The sequence below is a fragment of the Lottia gigantea genome (genome assembly GCF_000327385.1).
Source record: "Lottia gigantea unplaced genomic scaffold LOTGIsca_15, whole genome shotgun sequence".
Classification (NCBI taxonomy): domain Eukaryota; kingdom Metazoa; phylum Mollusca; class Gastropoda; family Lottiidae; genus Lottia; species Lottia gigantea.
Window position 1 is genome coordinate 3,670,534 of NW_008707797.1, and position 21,500 is coordinate 3,692,033.

Below are 21,500 nucleotides of genomic sequence, written 5' to 3' on the forward strand. Positions count from 1 at the left end.
TTAGCAATAGTTATTAATTAGGACGATAGACGTTGATAGACAGTAGGAAATCGGGTTTATAGTCCAGTCCACCAAATATAGGTGACCTCTCACTAACATTCTCGAAAAGCAAAACCTAGAACAGACCAAGTGGCTATACAAAACAAGGATGTTTATTACCACACTACGAACGCCTTTGTTTTGAAATCTAGAGCGTCGAAGTTCATATTGCATAGTTTAATCTTCCTGGTTGAAAACTTTATCTAACATAATATAATTTATATTCACGAAAATATTTTTTAATAATGTAACATGTTCATTGCCATATATCTTATGGTATTAAAAATTTGACAAGTTTTAAATTTAACTGTTCAGCATTTTACTCCTATGTCACTGTACTGTCTGCAAGTTTAACTTCTAGCACTTTGGACATTGGTAATTTTTCAATATTCTCAATAAAATTGTACTGTGTAAAGCCGAACAATGGTCTGATTTAAGAACAATTATCTGGGAATTGTAAAATGAATCCTATAGTACGAAGTAATCAATATGTATACGTTAATTTAAGTAACTCTCAGTACCTCGAAAAAAATACCGACCTCTTAACCCTTGTAAAATATTTACAGGTGTATGGTTTTGACACCGAACTAATATCGTTTTTTAATGCGAATAAAAGTTCTCTGATAGCCAAATCAAGAAACAAACAACTGTCATTGTTTACTAGGAAGTAAATTCCTGTAGAGTTAAATATAATAAATTATTCCGACCTCTCAACTGCCAGGGCAGACTGAATAAATACTTCCTCTATTATTTCAAATGATTAAAACAAGATAACTGGTTGCTTGAGACACTGGTGATGGCCCAATACCTTGCTAAGATGGTACGAATTCAACGTTTGAACCGCCCCTAACCCTTCTCGCCACAGTTTCTCTTCGACAATCTTATCTAGCCTTCCACCCTCTCCCCTCCGTTCAAATCTACCAGCCCACAAAGTGACTTATAATGATGATAACTATCTAAAAATCGGACGGTTTTTGAAAACCAAAATATTTATTCATAATATTTATATATTATTGGTCACTGCCAGACAGGACTTGGTTATTATTCCTGTTTTACGAAATAGATAAACATTCCTCCCTGCCTAAATATAGCGTGGGAAATATATTTAAATGTTTAAAAGATGGCTCGTAACCAAGAACTTACATATTATCATACGAGTTTCTGGAAGTAAGCCTGATCCACTGTTGTTTTATAAATCCCGAGTCCACTTCTTATAATTCAGTATTCGCTTGACACAACCTATATATGGGTCTTTTTTAAAATTAAAAAAAACTAAACTATAAATAATAAGCCCTTGAAATTAGGCTGTACGTGTATATCAATGCATTTCAATAACTCTTAACACTGTTTATTTGTTATATTGTATACAAAACAATATTACTGCATACTGCATTGCACAGATCTACTATTGTTCAGGCTATAGGCTATTAAGAATACACAGTTATTATGAATTCCCGAACTTAAAAATATTTCTATCATTCAAGGGAAATAACCCAAACACGAAAAAACACTCTTAAAAGAAGTAGAGCATAAAGCTGTACAGTAACTCAACCCGACAACTAGAGCAATTATAATTATTCAAGGGAAAAAACTCGAGACACTTTTTAATTCAGAACATGGGATAGAAAACGGTATCAAGCACCTGTTAATCTATCTAATATTCTATTCTAGAGTTACATCGTTATCAAATGAATGTCTGGTTGACCCTATCATAGGGTAATCTAGGTGTATAAAACAATACTACAAATACTCTAATAATGTACAGTGCCTTCTGTTGAATAGTAATTTGTCAACCACCTAGGCATATAATACAATAATAATGTGCCAATGTTACACAGGGTCAGTGCCCTGTGTTAGGTAGACAGAAGTTACAATAAACTAACAATGTTATGGTATTTTGACTCTTAACTTACCCTGTCCCCACTGAAACCGGATCTGTAATTAATATCACCCAACAGCTGATAGTTACAAGGGGGTATCAAAAAGTTTATTTTGGGATACAGTTTGTAGTCTGTGTATAGGCATACTGCCTAATCCCATTTGAACAACCCTGAACTGCAACAGTCAGGATATCTGACCCTCAATTTACGACTTTTATAAAAACTACAACCACTGAGTGCTTGGTTTGGTTAGTGAAGTCAGTTCACACCAACCTTCACTAAGAAGTTATACTGCTGTTCTTTCCTAGTGAAAACTTTTTGATATACCCTTACAATATAAATAGCCGTTAATAAGCTGGTTTTGTACACAAAAGGATAATATTGTTGCAGTATACAGGGCGTACTGTTGCAATGCAACGATAGTGAAGACTTTTTGATATACCCTCATTATGTAAATAACGTTAATTAAGTTGGTAATAAGTGTTGATATAGATACAAGATGATGTGGGTATTCAATTGTCATATTATACCATCTATAATCATATAGTGTCGTATGTCTATCTCTCCTAAACCTATCTTATATAGATATATTTATATCACTAGTCACTAGGTTATATTATATTCATTACCCTAATAAAACCTGTACGTAACAATAGTCATCCTCATGTGACTATATAGGTGTCATCTAAGACAGCGTATCTTCGTTGTTGATAATTTTCCAAATATACATTAATGGGAATTATACTGCTGGTCTTGTGCATTATTTAATTGTGATGCATACGGTTTTTTGTCGTCACACCAGGTGAAAATTGAATTGATGTCGAAATCAATTATTAACTTATGAAAAAGCCGAATACTGTTATTCCAAAAAAACAATTCTTCATCATTTTCGTCTTTGTAACAATATTGAGGATCAAAGGTAAAAAAGTTAGCAAGCAGATTGATTGGAACAATGGTATGTTTTCGTGGTCAGAACTTATTAAGGACGCGGTGATTCCTTGATGAGATTACGTATCAGACATCAATTCAATATTTACATTTTATAGATCTCCTTTGTTATTTTCATTGAATTCCCCTTTTGAAATAGCGTCAAGAATGAAATTATAAATATGCCTTTAATCTAGATGTATACAGTAGCTGACGATGCAATGTGAAGTTCATAGCCGTGTACCTAAATGTCAAGTTTACGATTTAAAAATTAAATAGCCTCGAGTTACTATAAATGATATTAATGCACTATAATACATACATATAATGTATATTTTTGTATAACTATTAATAAGGTGGTTTCAGATTCACTGGCGATCCGATGCATAAACTGAATGGATTCCGAACCTTGAAGTCGACACCAGGGTGCATTTTTGCTAGAAAGTAGACTATAAGTAACTGATGGAAACTATGCCCAACTGCCATTAATTAAGGCTCGGTAAGCGCAGACCGATACATACCATATCAAATATGAGACATGATCAGGCAAAAATTATTAAACTTTCCGACATTTTGATTTAAATATGACAGCTTACACGTCAAATCAGACAAAAATACACAATTAAAAAGAAAAAAATAATAATTATGTGCAGTTCAAAGGTAACTGGTAGGTTAACGTTCTTTAAAGGTAGTCGTACAGTGAGTTGGTCACTTCGTTGCTAATCCAAAGTTGAGATAATAACTTCCGTTTTCAACACAATTCCCCTGTCAGTCATGCAGATCTACTGATATTGAAAGAAGGGACCCTATTTGCACCTTATTTGCATTCGTTTATTATTCACTTTCTTGCTAACCTTATAGAGTTCCAGGGTTAGAGGTATTAACATTCGGTTCGAAGCCTATTTCTCGCCCGTCATACAGATAATCTGACATCGAAAACAAAAGCAGTAATTTAGATGGAACAATATATCGATATATCTTTGCAAAAGACAAAACTGATATATATATAATAATAAACAATACTTACATTTGAACATAAATGTGCTTTCTAGATGACAGAAATATTGTCCGTGTAAACAGCAATAACGTCCGCAATCTAATTCATACAACACAGCAATCAAATGCACAAATTGAAACTAATCTCCACAAATCACAAACGAAAATACTTCCTTCATTAATTGGTATATTCAAATGTTCATTAAACCATTGAACTTCAATCATATCCGTATTATGATAAAATGATGGGGAATCAGGTTAGGAAGATAACTTGAAATATGTCACCAGTAATTAGTTAGATTAGTACTTAGTACTAATAGCTTCCCTTGGACTCTCTCTTTCTCTCGTAGAAAGTTACATGGTTTCATAGATTTCTAAGCTTGTTACAAAAGTTCAACTTTGTTGCCCTGTTGTCGAATCTGATTTGGTTTTGAGATAAAGATGGTTTTATCCACGTTTGTGCTTTATCTTATTAATGCATCGTCGTTAAACAAAATATGTTATCACAAAGCTGGGTTCATGTATTTCAAATGTGGTCCATTTAGAGTTTGAAATATCTCTTACAAATTTGATCTGAATTTGTCACTGGTGGTGGGTGTTCAAGGCACATAAATGATACAAATCATAGAGATAGTATCAATACCAGCGTAAACTGTGCATGGCAATGCCACATTGGAACGTATCACTAGAATTTGGTCCAAACTCTACGATTCCAGTTTGTCCTCCAGAAGCATTAACTATTGAAAACAGGTCTGAGAATCCAAGCTAGTTCCAGGCATAATTAATAGTTCCCCAACAATCCACACGACTGCACGATTATAATCCACAATAATGCTTAACCATAAAGAGAGTGCATTCTCAAAACTTCACAAAGTCAACAAAATTTCATAAACATTATTTTCAAACCAATATCACATCAATATTGAACTCGTACGACCATAATCTGACCACTACTAAACAGAGGAAAAATAGGAAAGTTTTTTAAGGTGTTATGGAGGAAGTTCACCAATCAATCATATCACTCTTAAAAAACATTATATCACTAGTGTATAGGGCGATAAATTAAAAATTAAAATCATATTATAACGACATGGTTCACTGATTACTTAACAACCCATTAATAACAGTACTTCAAAATATATTAAATGGCTTTAGAGCAATACTCTACGTATTCGGTTCCCTACTTTACCTTCTCATCCTCAATAAAACCAGAGAGTTCTTTTTCGGGGCATAAGCCGGAAAGATAAGAGGCAACAATCCCTTCATAATCAAATGTCGAACATTTTGATACAATCCCATATTGCTTTATCCAATTGTTACGGCTTCTACTGAAAGCTGGTACTGAAAGAATTCCATGTTAAACCGCATCATGGGTTAATTAGTTAGTCATGCTAGCGCTAGAATAACATATATATCATACAGGTATTGGGTCAAGAAGGTATATAGACATAGCTTTATGGAACAATAATCACTGGTTAAAGTTAATAAGCATTAATGTATATATAGTTTGCCCATCACCTCGTGTCATTATGTGCCTGAGGACGACGGGGTAAACACGAAAGATGAAAGTAAGTGAGAAATGTCTGTATTAATAATGTGTCCTACTATGTTCGGTAATTAGCAATGTTGTTAATTGGATTATGATGCAAAGTTAATGAGGTATGAATCTCGTTACCATCCACTTGCTCGTTAGCTAATGTTTACATCATATTACAGAGTAGAATACGTCAAAATGAATATATGTACTAATAAGCCTGAAGGTATCCCCATAGCTTACAGTTTAATTCTATATAAATATTTAGCACAACGTCTACGTCACGTTCGTTCATAATTAAATAAAATTAATTGTTATAGCCCAATGACCGACCTCCACAGTAGACATCAAGGGACCGACAAGATACATAAGAATTCTATTCATAGCTGTCTAAGCTCAAAATGAGATAGAAGAGCAACCTCTAGTAATATTCCTTTTTACCTTTTGTGCATTTAAAGCAATATTATTAAAATCATGCAGATATGTTCGTTTCGTTTCGTGTCATCCAAGATCTAACAAGGTACTTCTCCGAATCTCTTTAATCGGATTTCTCAAAAGTAAATGCCATTCCGTTTTGATTAGTCCATGGACATGTATAAGGATTTGTAATCAAGATGTCCCCCGCTTTTTGCTTATATCGACTCAAAAAGTCAGTGGATTATGGTGAAGTAGAGACTATTCTTGGCTAATAATAAAACACAGTAACGATCAGTCAGAATGAAGAATAAATGACCTACTAACAAGATAAACCAGGTGTGAGACAGGGATCAATCATTATACATTATCTTTCTATGTAAGTAATCAATGGTATAGTACAAACCCGAGCACCGCTAACGGTAGCTTTATAAGAGACCACAGGGTTGGTATCGCTCTTCAGCCAACCTAACGGATCACACCGGAAGTGCCTAGGAGAGGGCGAGTTACAAACACATGTGCCTTAATTTCACGAATTCCCCAACAGCTTGTTTGAAGTTGCCTCAATCTGCATTTTACAACTATAACTATTTAGTTATATATTGTCTAACCAAGATAAGGCTTCAAGATGATCCACATGTTAAAGGTATTATATTGATAATGGAATACAAGAGAGACCCTAGTGAAACACGTGTGATGATATCATATTGCCTAGAGATAAATAAACAATAGATTGTTGTGACCTATATATAGACATGTGATACAACTTTTACTACTAAAAAACAATTGAAACAGGATTCAGTTGTGAAATTCAATAATAATTGGATCCTACTTCATATTTAAATCACTTAACCATCACTGTATAACGTTTTTCATATCCCGAATACGGGGTTCGCCATAGTCTTATTGACCATGAGGAAGTATGACGAATAGGGTTGTGGTATGGACATGATGGGTCTAAAAATGCCGATTTTAAAAGGCACCCTATGTTAGGATGAATAAAGCCCTTGCCCTGCCTGGTGTGGTTAAATGGAAGATGTAGTCTAACCCACCCTTACAAATAACGATGATAACAATATAAATTGAAACGTTGAAGTAATAAATATTCTAGAAGTATATATCCATATAATTGTCTTATTTATCTATAACTTGTGCTTCTAATATGCCAGGACTAATATAAATTCTGTTCTTCAACATAATAGTTATCATGTTTCTTAAGCACCGTAACATGATATAATGATAGATGTAAATAATCGTGCCGTTGCTTAAAGAACATGAATAGCTCTAAGCTCTTGAGTGTACCATTAACGTACCACGTGATGTCACAGTGACTCTGCGACTGCGATTGTCAACTCGACATCACTTTAGGTGATGTTACTATTTTTTGTTTAATTTGAATATGCAGTATATTTATATGACCGTTTTGTTTAACATCCTGATGTCAGTTATCAGAGTAATTTATTATAAAATCTATTTTTAATTTAATAACTGATCTGATGGTTTATTTTATCAGTGAAAAGAGAAATATCTGAAGAATTGTCTCGGCATCGTGCCAGGGATATATTTTATTATTCAACGTAATGGCAGGTTCTGATTCCAGTCCAAATTATTGATAGAAATAAAATACAACCACGCCTGTTGAAATTGGTATAAGTAGGGTAGATGATGGAAGATATTAGCTATTGTTGATATCTAAACATATCTTAATTCCAATGTTTGAGTAATAAATCTAAATCGAAACACCAGTTCACCAATTTTAAGCTATCCATTGGGGAAGTTACATTCAGAAATATTTGAAGAACCCGGAAGCTAGACTAGAAGTTGATCCCGTGGAGTGACAAAATACGAGAGGAATGGTTTGCAGATGTTAGTAATATAATACCAAAACACGTGACATCAAATTCGTGAGAAACAGTGAATATAGAATACAACTATATAGATGTAGAGGCATGCATGAGCTAATTGATAATTTATTCCAACATTTATGATCATTTTAATAAAAATTGCAGCCCCTCTTGAGACCTTAAAGGGACAGGTATGCCATTTTTTTGACCAATCATACTTTAGAAACTGGAATTTTGTTAGATGAGCCAATCAATAATAGTGTTCACAGATCACGGTCGAAATTTGAGCCTTCAAATCCATGTGTATCCTGAGTTATCTGCGTTTGAATGTTACAATGACGACTTTTCAATTTAAGATACTCTGTGATATATAGAAAACATATATATAGAAATAGTGAGTAAAATTCCTAGTTTGGAGTATTTTTAATGAAATTCGTGATATTCGTATATTTCTTGTACTTCTGAAGAATATTTACACCTATTCAAGACTAAAATCAACCCCCCCCCCCCCCCCCAAAAAAAAATAATGGTACACCTGACCCTTTAAGCAATTGAATCCTATTAATTAACAATAAAAGCATGATATATTCATGTTAGACCAAAACATTTGTTACCTTCAAAGACTTTCAATAACAGCATCGTAAAAATTTTTCGTGATTGATAAAATAGCTTCTTCAATGCACAAAATATACAATATTTTACTTGGCAGGTCAAATAGTGTTTTGATACAGAATCATTCAGATTCACCCAAACCGTAACAAAGTCAAAGTTAGTCAGTTAAGATAAGCAACGATTCAAAGAATGTGTTGATTCTATGATTAGTTTTATGAGTTAACTTTGGTTTTGATGAGAACGAAATAGCATCAAATAAGGATTGTTGTAAGCTCATACTGTAACATAAATCAATATTGAAGAAAAATAGTCGTTAGATTGATTTTGTTTTTAAACTATCTGTATTTCATCAGAATTAAACATTTTCTTATATTGAATAACATCATTTTCAAAGAATCTCGTTTCTTATTTCTAATATTTATACTGAAAAATGCGATATGTTTTGTGTTCCAATGTAGATTCCTCTCGGCCTATTTACATGTGTATATCAGGTTCTAAAATTAAAAATCAACATCCTTACCGACTCGGCATCAGGGTCGAAGAACGAGTAATATCCAGTGCGCCAAAATCCGAAATTCACGGCTGAACGAAGTTTTTGATAATAATAAGCCATATTTTATTGTTTCTTGGCACCCATCAAGTTTGGAAAACGATTAAAAGCTAGATTTCCAACTAAATATCACTGTTTCTTCAGAATCGAAGATTTTCATGCCGAGTAGAAAGTCGACTCCTGGCCGCCATCACAGTCAGAACCGAAAACAGACGTCAGAAGAAAAGGTTATGGAAACTTCGTCTGCTAAAAGTCTTACAATTTATTACATTCTGGAACTAGAGTCAATGTTTAGTTCGAAATATACCTCTGATATCAAGAGGGTCTTTCTGTTTCTAATGAAAACACTTCAAACGAGCTAAGATACTTAGCTACAAGTTACACCTGTAGACAGGAAAATAGTACCAAATACCCTCTCTGCACCTTACTTCAAAATATAATTTAAAAGATATCTAAAGTCATTTGAATAAAGCTGTAAAAAAGTCAGTGTTTCGAACTGCCAACCTCAAAAATATCTATAAACCCAACTGATACGATTTCTGTTTTAAAAACAAAGAGAAAGTTGCGATTGTAGTAGTAAAAAAGTATGTTAGATTTAAGAATGGCATTCTAATACTATAAGTCATGTTTGTTTTACCTTTGTTGATAATACTACCAAGTCTCTAATCCTATACAAATCATTGAAAATAGCCTGTCGTGGTCAAAAGGTACAAATATACCTTCAGATGGTGGATACGTTAAGAATGCTTCTCAACTTACAAACCAACAGAACAAAGCAATCCAGTGGATCCAGATCCTACTAGCAACTACGCCTACCAACAATTACCTATAGTTGTAGCTGGAAACGGTCATAAACGTGTTACCAATGCCGTCGACACCTGTGCAACGCTTATTTTGAAAACTCGAGCTACTAGTATCTGCGATGAACTGGACAGTAGCTAATATCAAATTCTAAGATCAATAATCACATTTAAATTTTGGTAACTGATGGCAATCGACATTCGTTTCATTTATACCAGTTGCTATCAGTCGTTGAAAATCCAAATGTTCCAAAATTTTTGAAGTCGTAAGGTCAATCTGCATTCCCAAAGTTTTTCATTTTTGAAAATATGCTGTATGTTGTCTTTCTTGTTTTATTTGTTTACTTAGTCACTATTCGATAGAGTTTGATAACGAATGATTGTACTCGATGATCTCCAGTCCAATTTAAATTCCTGTTAACATCACATGTGTCTGTCATAATGAACAGCTTAAGTTTAACATGTAAGGTAGGAATCTCGACAAAAACCTCATCATCGTAGGCTACTGATCTTAAAACATCTTAAATATATAACAACCTGTAGAGGTTTATATCTCTTGTATTATTGTTGCCATTGTTTGTCAATAAGAGTATAGCAAGTAGTTTACATACGAAATACATGGAGTTTTACGTCCTACTTTTCTGCACCATGTGGTCTAATGAAGATGGGCAACGCCAGGCAATGAGGAAAATTTTGCCAGGACAGTGGCATTATCTGGATCTTTTTTCGATTTACAACTGTCGAGGGATCTTTAACGAGCACAGCCCGTAGCACACGGGGCCTCGGTTTTTCTTTTTCCATGTCGGCCCCTCTTACCTGCATCACTGACATGGGATACCGGGCTTAGAAATCGGAAGGTATTATCTCGAGTTGACATACGAAGAATAATCAATAATGATAGGGAAATATTTACCCGGTATTTATCTCTTTAGATGGAGAATAAACATAAACATTACAACACCGTGAATGTTAAAGGAAAAAGATAGCAAGATAATATTGGCTAGTCGTCATAGTTGATAGATTTTAAAGAGAAGATGTTGAATTGATAGTCAATACATGTATAGATGTTGAATAAAAATTGAAGGTCGTCATGTTGACTAGATGCCTAGCTTACTTTATATCTTCAGCCCTCTGAGTCATTCTCACGCGATTATTAACGTCCTGGGCTGCGTATAGGCTACCATATTTGAAATAAAACGTTGAATGTACACTACGGCAATTTAATGAGGTTGCACAGAAATGCATATTAAGTTTCGTACATTGCAAAGGAATAAATAACTCACTCACAAATCAATGCATAAGTGAATTAATAATCCTTCAAATTCACAGTGGATTTGGAAAAACTGCTTACCTTTTTTCTATATTTCACAGATGTTGCAGAAATGACGGGTGTTTTGTCCTTCTCTATTGCTGATAAATACGCCTTCATTCCTTTTGTTTTGAAATCCATTTTCAACTTGCACTTTATTAATCACAAATTACACAATACATATCTGATATCTCATTGCATGTCTTCTTAATATCACAGAATTTATCTTTATAATTTAATTCTAATTTTAAGTCTCATAGTGCATATGAAATAGAGCATCTCAGAGGTGTGTGCATAGCTTATATAATATGGCCTTCACAACAATTTATCGCTATCGAATAACAATCTTTTTTAACATCTAATTTCATTTTATTTCAATCTATTTTATGTCACTTTGTCTCAATTCCCACACCTTGTCGCTTAAAACCATCACGATCCATCAAACACTATGGAAATAGAATGCATTATTGTCAAATATAGAACACTATACTATATATTATGCATCAGTGTAATTATGTGCACTGCAAAGTGTATTAACCTGACTTCAAATGTCAAATGAGCGTTGATTTCATCGTATCGCCACGCTGGTCAAATTCATTGGGTACATCAATGGAGAGCATAATCTCACATGACCGCATACATAAATCACACAATATCTCGCAAATACTGAGATTTATCAGCAGATATAGTATCACTGTAGACGAATATATCACTTTAAAGTGTGCATTAAATCATAAGTTACTGTGAGGACACATCCAAAAACTTTGTCCTCGCTGATAATCGTCACTAATGTGCAAGCTGAATTTTGAGTTAAAATCTAATATCTGCTTCTTGACATCCTATTCCTCTTGGTATCATACATCCTGCAAATAGTTCAAAGTCATATTAGTACAACAAAGTTTTTTGAACGTTCGAAATCCACACCATGTTATATTCAGTTATGATACTCGTCTTTTAACTGCCATCAATACAAACAACAAACTTTATTTATCTTTTAGCTGTCTAGTTTATAATGAGATTACGAAAACCACAAAAATGTAATCCTCATGAAACGTTACGTTTCCCATATTGTTAGCCATCTTAGGCCAGATTTGTTCGTATTTTTGGAAAAAAACATGCTTCATGATTTTAATGTCCGGGTTGAAAGCCTAATTTTGAAGATTATGTGAGGTTTCAATTCATACAATATCAATAGTCCAGTTAATCCGCGTACGTAAGAATAAAAATCATAATCCAAATACTGAATTTTTTATCATCGAAATATCTTTTGTCGTGAGCTATCTCACATTTTTTAAGTATTAAATATGTACTTTCATATACTTGATAATGGCTGAAGAGCAAAGTTTACACAAGAACCTTGTTTTCTCTTTCATTGAATTCCTCCCCTTACACAATGCACCCTATAATATTTACACATAATTTAGTGTGAAAACCCTAAGTGATAAGATAAACACTTTACAGTTGAAAGATTTCATAACTTTTGATATTCACTTTTTAAATAATATATTATTATACGTTACCTTTTATCTCCAGTCTTTATTTCCAAATCTGTCCGCTCATCGAAAGTGTTATCCAGAGTCAGCCTTTGTTTAGAACGATGTTGGAAAAACCTCGTGAGGAGTGCATCGTATTCTAGGCTCTTTATTTTCTTCAAAAAAAATCCAGCTTCTCTACATTTGTGTATATTAAAGATAGATAGTTGGCCCAAGCGTCTGAAATACAAATAGTCAAATCGATTATGAAATTATTTGGAAATATCTCAAAGAATTCAAGTGGATTAGTTGGATCAACATTTTAGAATATAATCAATAACGGGGAAATTATTTGAGAAAATGTTCATGAATCTCTGGCAGTCGTATTATAGAAGTAGCAAACGGCAACAAGACTCGGATGAATCTAATTTAATGCCACTAACTGAATATTAAAGGGGTGTTCGGCTTTTTGTACGTGCCAATGGGTATATATACTCTTCTCCAGCTTCTGGAATTACAGGAACCATAGACACCTGTGTTGAAAAATGGAATGATTTACATTTGTACATGAATATATGATATAATATTAATGATTCCAAATCAACTGTGTTCAATGTTTGGAATATGTTCAACATTATATGAATCAAAATGGCAAACAATTGCTTTGGAATTCATTAATGTTTACGTCATTACTTACATGCATCAGAGTGGAAAACAGTCGTTTATTATTAGCCAGATTACGTTTATTTATGTCAATTGCTATTGCGTGTACGTATTCGTATTACAACCTTTAAATATTCACAATGCAATCTGCAAACAAACAACAAACCTCACATAGCGATTTAAATAACGAATATTTACATGGTGAAATATGATGAAACTTTAACATCAAAGACAAATAGTGAGATAGAGAACTTCTGTTTTTGAAATTCTTCAAGTTAAAAATACCACAACCTTTTGTGAATCTGCAACGTCCAACCACCACCCTCAGCTACGGGCCTGATAGACATCAGATAGTCATCTAGGATTGCTGCTTTAAGTCGTTTCAGACTAAGTAGAATTGAAATAAAACATGTATTTTGACGACTGCAGGTTGACTCAATGACATGTTAATAACGTATCGCCTACACCATAACATCACACCCTTGGAATTTGGCAGGTTTTCGTTAAACATGTTACTGCACTCATATTATTGTAATGTCATCAGAAGAAGATACGGTGGGTTATAAATACAAATTTACAAACGTGTAAAGAGTGAGATGAGATTATGGTTCTAAAAAAGCACTGGTCTAGGTCATGAAGTAGGAAACAAAATCAAAGGATGAGTTAGTGTAAAAAATAGTTAGAAATGGTTATGATTAAAATAATATAAGTATTCTATTTAGTTGTCAGTTATCCTTTGAATGTGTCGACGTCTAGTCTAGTGAATGGGAGACTACTCGATAAAGAAGGGGGTTTACTTCTATACTACATTTAGACTATATCGAGATATACTACTATGGAGTGCCAAGGCAAGCACCGTGTGCAACATTTCTACAAACTTAATAAGGGGCCGTTATCACATTATTCAATTGGGTTCTGCCCTTTCTTCAACATCCAAAATCCATTTAGCCAAAAATGAAGTCAGCAAAGCAATACCAAGATTCAAATTACAGGAACAGACAGCAATGGCTGATAGTTGATGCCGAGACCCGGTGTATCTAACTGAGGGAAGCTATCACCAGACTGTATTTCGTTGTATACTATTACTAGTTTGTAATTTGACGAAGCAGGCCTATAGTATTTTTTATCTTCAAAGATTAATCATGTTAACAGAATGATACAGGCGTGTTTCTTATTTTCACCTGGGCTAGTCTAGTACATGAAAACCATGCACAAGTTCAGACGTTATCTCTGTTTTATTCAGCTTTAAGATTAATTTTTTCACAATACACCTTTTACTCAGGAAGCAAAACCATGAATTGTTGTCTAATATATCCTTCAACAGATGATACAGCTATCCGTTTTACTTCTGAGAAAAGCAGGCATTGAATTGATCTGGTTGTATGTCATGATTTTGACCAGTGTAGTAGTGGTGGGTGTCGCTTGCGAAACAGATATTGCTTACTCTTTTCGAAACAATTGATGGTACCTCTCTTTAGAGGATTCCACTACTATACCACCAATTTTGCCATTCTTTGGACGAGATTTTGATTGACGGAATAGTTTTGGGGTTTTTATGATATACTTTCCATATTTATAAAGGTTAATTCATACTTCAATTGATTCTGAAAACTTATATCCTATTTGTAGAAGTCTTATCTAATTTACTTTATAGGATTTTACCAAATTTACAAGTGTATTATAGTAAATAATAAATGTTTAGGATATCACTGAGATTTTATTTTTTAAACTCTTATTCAGGTACAATTCATATCTTTAATTCATTTAAGATTCCATGCTGAAAGTGGTTCATACAAAACCGCATATAAAAATACAACGCTATACATAACTCTATATTGAAACTGATTAGTAATTCTGATGAATCATATGACCTAGGGTGCCTCGATCTCCGTCTCACCCCTCCCTTATCTCAGTGTAAAAATAACAACTTGAAATTTAAGATCAATAAGATAAACAGTCTTCAGTTTCTTCCCCAAATCTTTGATAATACGCATGTATGCTTCAGATATAATGTGAACAAGTTTACTACAAGTATCCGAGTCTATAATTCTAGGTAAAAATTCAAGAGCATCTTCAAATAGGAAGAGACACAGTCATCCTGTCTGTCAACAGGCAGGGGAACATAAAACTGTTTTACCCGTGTCGGTCCATGCAGTGTACTCTGAATCCGAAAGATAAGCTATTTGTATCTCAATAATAACCAACCCTTTGGTAATCTTGACCTATACCCTTATCCGACCACATTGCATTGACCGTTATGACTTCCGTTTCTACCATTACGTTATTAAATTCATATCTAACGGTATGGTAAAAAAGTTGACTTAGCACAAGCCGTTCGAGATCAACATTAACCTTCAGAAAACAAAACACCAGAGTTCATCATCCCCATTTGTCATAAAATACACAGAAATTAACACGTTGATAGGAACTTGGCACTATTCCGGGGTAGATTACGAAACCGCCAACACCGTCTAAGACAATGGTGTGAAGAAACAGATAAAAGAGTAATATTGACAGTCAGCCAAATATTCAGTGCTTATAATGATTTGTTTAGGATTCTCGTCAAGTCTAAATTACATGGTATATTGATAAAGATTCTTAAATTCCGCACTTTCTCTTTGATTGCATTGACACAAGTTTGTCGAATGACGCTTTTCTTTAAACAGTGACCACGCGTGTGTCGAATGTAGCTATGAAGGAGTGAAAACTCATTTATCAGTCCATTAGCTGTAATTTATAATTTCTCTACCATGTTTTTTAGATGTTTAGCAGGTGTTGCGAATTGTTAATAAAACAAGAAACTGTGTAATATTAGATTATTTCATAAACCCTACCAATTTCTTTGAATTGAAATTCACAACGAATTGATACAATCACAAGAACACCAAAATCAAAAAACAAAACACGTAATTACATTAGAAAAGTACCTTTTTTATCGATAAAGGATGAATGAGTCTTTCTTTACAAAAAACCCAGTATATACACAGAAAAAAGGCGTATAAATCAAATAGAACACTAAAGAATAAACTGTTTCATTTAAAGTTTATATCTCTACTTTAGATATCAATTTTAAATGAAAGGTTTTATATATGAACTTGTGTAACTAATACTGACACAATTTATATAGACACTCTTTCCGAAAAATGAATGTATTTGTAGGACCACATCTCAGAGGAAGAAACGACAGTGTTTTTATCACATTGAATGAATCTTCAATAAAAAGTGTTGGCTGTCTGGGTTAAGAAAGCAAACAGAAGAACATTATAAAAGTTATACATTGTTTATGAAGTAGGTGCTAAAGTTAGAGCTAAACATACAGCCTTAAAAAACTAAATAAATATTCATTAAAAAAAAGCGAAAAAGTGCAACTAATGGTGTTATAATAACAAGCATTGCTAAAGAAAATACAGTTTTTTTAGAATATATCTTAGAAAAAAACAATTCTCACCCAATTGTACTAATAGACTATAGTTCCATTTCACCTGAAAGTCTATAGACGAAATGTACTGATGAGAATTCCATCGTATCAGGAATTAGTCTTCACTAACATATGGCTTATCTCTTCATATTCTCATATTTACACTACACCGTTATTAAAGTCAGAAAAGCTCTCTGACTCAGAGAACCGCCATTTTGGAATTTCATATAAGAAGTTTCTTGCCATAGTAGCTTATATCATCGAATCTGACTTTGTCCGCGCACAGTTGCGAATAAAGACAAGAGAAGTGTATGAGTGTTGAAAAAGCTCTTTCATTTACTTTGGAGCTTTGCTGGTAAGACAGAAAATAGCTCGACACTGTATCATTAGGCCTCGGCTGGTATCATGGAATATCAATATTTAATGGAAACGATGGACAATATCTTAGACTCCATCTGACTAAGGACTGCCGTTGTGCCAAATCTGTTGAACTACATGAACACAATATATTCAAACCCTCTTAATCAATATCGAGCAGTAATCCAGACAAAAAAGTGAACGATATCCCTGCATTGTCGATCAGACATGTTGTTGGTAGAGATCCAAATAATCCAAGGCTTTTCCTTCAGACGTTTAACATGTTTCAGAACATTTATATGTTTATGGCAAAATACGTCGCTTGGATATTTAGAAAACGAATGCCATAAGCCATAAATGCCAATCGGCGTTGGTCTATTGAACTAAAATATATCCTGGATTTTTCAAAACCCTAAAAGAATTTTATACCCCGATGTCTTACTCAGGAAGTTTAATTTTACTATTCTAAGTAAATATTTCTCTATTATTAGCAGGTAGTCGGAGTGGAAACTGAAAATTTAATATCCGTAATTGTAAAGACAATGAAAATGAAAACAACAATAATATTGTGATTTATTCACCAATTCAAATGACAAAGCAATTCTTTCTTTCCCATAGTATTTCTATGGAACCAAAATACATCCTGGTTTTAGAGACGTTTCGCACTATATTTAGTTTTAATTTCATTTTTAACAGTTTCTTTTTGTGTTATAGATTTAAAATCTGGAAATGGGATTCTCATATCCACCACAACCCCGCCTTCTTACTCTTGCTATGAGTGACATAAGAATATTGCAAACTATTTAGTGCCTCCTTATAAAAAAGACAACGGAGATCGTGCAAAATAAGCTTTAATCCTCAAAAAACTGTCACTTACTTATGTAGCATTGATATCTTAGAATCAAAAGAAAACACAAGTGTAGCCATTTACCAATTTCTGTAACAGGGTTTTGCGGAAGTGGAATTGATATCTGGCATGCGTAATACGGGTAAGATAGAGATAAGAATTATGCTAAACGTCTCCAATTTCACCCACTCGACACAATCAGGATATTCCGGTTTTGAATCAGCAATGAGCATTTTCCGGTTTATATTTATAACAATATACATATACAAACATGTTTATTATCTCTATTTCTTTATATAAGATATGAACCGCTCGGACACAACTTTATTCTATTACATAGTGCATAGGCGTGTGATTCTTTTCCTCCCTTTAACAGAATAGCGTGAGTAGACAAAAAATAACTAGCTCGCTCGTAATAGGATGGTGCGATCACAAGAGTGCCAAGATCTCGTCACGCCGAACCAGAGCTGTTACTGAAACAATACAATTCTACAACTCTGCCGAGTGGCATTGCAAAATACTGGACTCGTTGGACTACAGGATTTAGAAATCGTGCAGTTTCATTGTGGATTCGGATTTCGTTTTCTTATTCTATGAAAATGAATTTTGTATGTCACGTGATTTAAATAAAAAACTAATGTGTTTACATATTTCCTCTGAAAATATAATTTGGTTTATGATAAAGAACATGAACTCATAGAAGTTTTAAACCATCCGGCATACAGATATTTGATTAATCTTGATTATTTTCGCCAAGTGGATGAAAATTACATTGATATCGTGCGGAAGATCGATCAACGGCCTAACATACATGTATTACACTGCAATATTTTTAATGCTTTAAGTGGCATGCATTTTATTAGAATTTCATCGGACTATATTTTACATATCCTATTACTTAGATTTTAAATATAAGAATAGATATCGTTCTACTTGAATCATGAACAATTTTCTTCCGGTATAAGATAGTTACGATTCAAGTTTGAATATTTATATATATATATATTTGTATTACCATACAACCCTTGTCACGACGTTATTATTATTTACAAGTGCATTGAATACAGTTGAACACAGAGGAACAGTTATTGTGCGATAACATCAAGAAAGAACAGATCGCATGTCGGATATGTTGTGGATGGCATCATTGTTAAAGGAGTAGTACCATTTGTTTTTACATCATGGCCTCATGGATCATTGCATTTGTCATCAGTAAGTATATTAATTATACTGTATAACATGGTATCACATGGGGTATCTATCGCTAATTAAATACAAGAACTGTCATTGTGTTAAGCAATGTACTATTTGTCTGGCTATTTGGACACGGTATTTTCGTATGAAGTATATAACTGTATGGTTTTTATAGATAAGAACGCGAATTCTAGTTTAATGCATGACAGGTGCAATGTATGCTTAGGTAACAAAATCAATAGCATAATTTAGATCATCAGCTTGAAAGGTAAAATGTAGGTAAATAATTAAACAATCCATTCTACAATTTGGATATGATCCGAGCTTCTAGCACCCCGGTTCCCAACCTAGGGTGTTATGGATCCTAGTGAGGCTGGGGTATCAGGGGTGTTGCCAACTAGTGTAGGAGAGAAAGTTATTTCAAGTTATTTTAAGTTGAGAAAAAACCTCACGTCATGACAAATTTGGGTGTGTGAGAGGTTCAAATGATTGCTCTAACGGTCTGAACGCTGAAACGCTATTCTGAGGAATAATTTATTCATTCAAAGCCGCATTGAGTTAATCTTCACACATCTGTTTCTATAGTTGGGAGGTCACCAAATTGACTGATACTATTAAAGTGGGTTAGTCGTTTAAATTGAGTGAGATGTCTGAAATTGAACTCGATCAGCTGGTAGAGTAAATACGTTTTTAGGTTATATGCCTTATATCAAACGTGTTTTTTGCTTTAACTGCAAGGATTGGAAATGGATGGCTGCTATTACAGACGTGCTTTTGCAACCCTGTATTAGGCACTATAAACCTGTAAATCTTGTATGCTCACACTAAATTATTCGCAGAACTGATTTAGATGCCTTTGAGCTATCCCTAGCACTTGTTGAAATAAGAATACATTAAAACCTAAATGATGAGTGACTTCTAGTCGCGGGCGTCTCTATATCACTGTAATCAGTCAAATCTGCATGCTATTAACGACATGGAAACAGAGGATAGTGTCACTTCCTACTTAAATTTGAGTTCAATTGCAGACCGGATGTTGTGAATTTCATTCTGAAAATCTGCGTTGACTAAAATGTAGACAACTAAATCATCTGAACGTTTCAAATTGTTTAACCTACACACAAAAACATCATAAAGTTTCACTTTGGATTTAAATATTGTAATTTGGACGTTCAAAATATATTTCATCGTCATGCCTCTACAAAGTTTGGAAACAGTTAAAGATCTACTTTCAACTCATATTGTTGTTTAAAAGCATCTGATATCAGTCTAATACTCATCCAAACTAAGACACCGGCGAGCGAGTCAAATCTTAAGGTTTTTACATATAAACGCCTGATCATATTTTCAATAATTTTCATATAAAATGTAGAATTAATTATGTGTATTGGGCGTATTAGTATAAAACGTTTTTATAATTTTTGCATTTTGAAGTGGATATACTTGTATAATTACACATATATGTGCAAATATCAAAATAGGACCTATTAATGTTGTTACTCAGAGTTTCACGCTATGCGATCTTCACATATCTGACCTATTTTTACTATATCGCTGCACAATTAATGTATTGAGCACTTTTTTAACAATGAAAATATTTTACATAATATGCATGTAAATACCTTACTTTTTAAAACACAATGCACACATACAATCTGATTAAAATACCATGTATTAAATGACTTATTACACGACTCATACTCTTTGTTAAATCGTAATTAATAAAACTACAACCAATGAACAAAAGACATTGTTATTGGACAAGGAAGGTACTTGATATGCAATTATGCTGCGAAATTCGTGAAACATGAAACACGTACACTAGTATCAGAGGCTTGAACTATCAGCGAAATTAACACACTCCATATATTCTGACTGATTGCCATCTACTGATCTTCCATTAATTCATTCGACCCAGCTGTAATTGGGTACAGATAATTCAGGAACGATCAATGCCAAGAGGTTTTTTGGGGACCAGCAGGTAAAAAGGTCATTGTAAACTTTAGCTGTTACTCTTCAGGGTGTTTCTTTCGTTTTTGAAATATATCCCCACTCTGACCACAAATAAAACTACCATGGCGCCAGGAAAAGTTTCTTACTTGCTCTATTCAACCACCTTAGATTTAAGCGGTTTGTGAAGAGCTATACTGTATTTTTTTAAACGGGATAAGAGTCAAGCAGTTAACAAAATACACAGTATTTGACATAACTTTTCAGTGTCTATTTATAGTGCTTGCATGTGTGCAGTTTATGTTCGTTTTAACTCTAGCCGTGGTTCCTCTTTCAAACCAAGTCAGAAGCCGAAGATTTCGGAAGTTTCTCCTCAATGAGCGTGGGACGAATTGGTTATTGTCAAGTTTACACACATACAATTCGATCACAGATGAATCATAATACATTGTAAACCATAGAATATCATTATACTGAGCAAGTTAAGCTTTTATACACACAAATACTTAATCATTTTCACATAGCAACACTCGAGACCACTTTCGTGTTTTTATTTCGTAGGCGAAAAACATCCCCCGAGGGTCTTGTTTCAATCATTTACAGGCAAAAAGATGTCTTTTTGCTCTCAGAAAAGTAATATGGAAGCTGAAATTAATATTAGAAATATCGTAATTATACTTTTATTTTCCTTTAA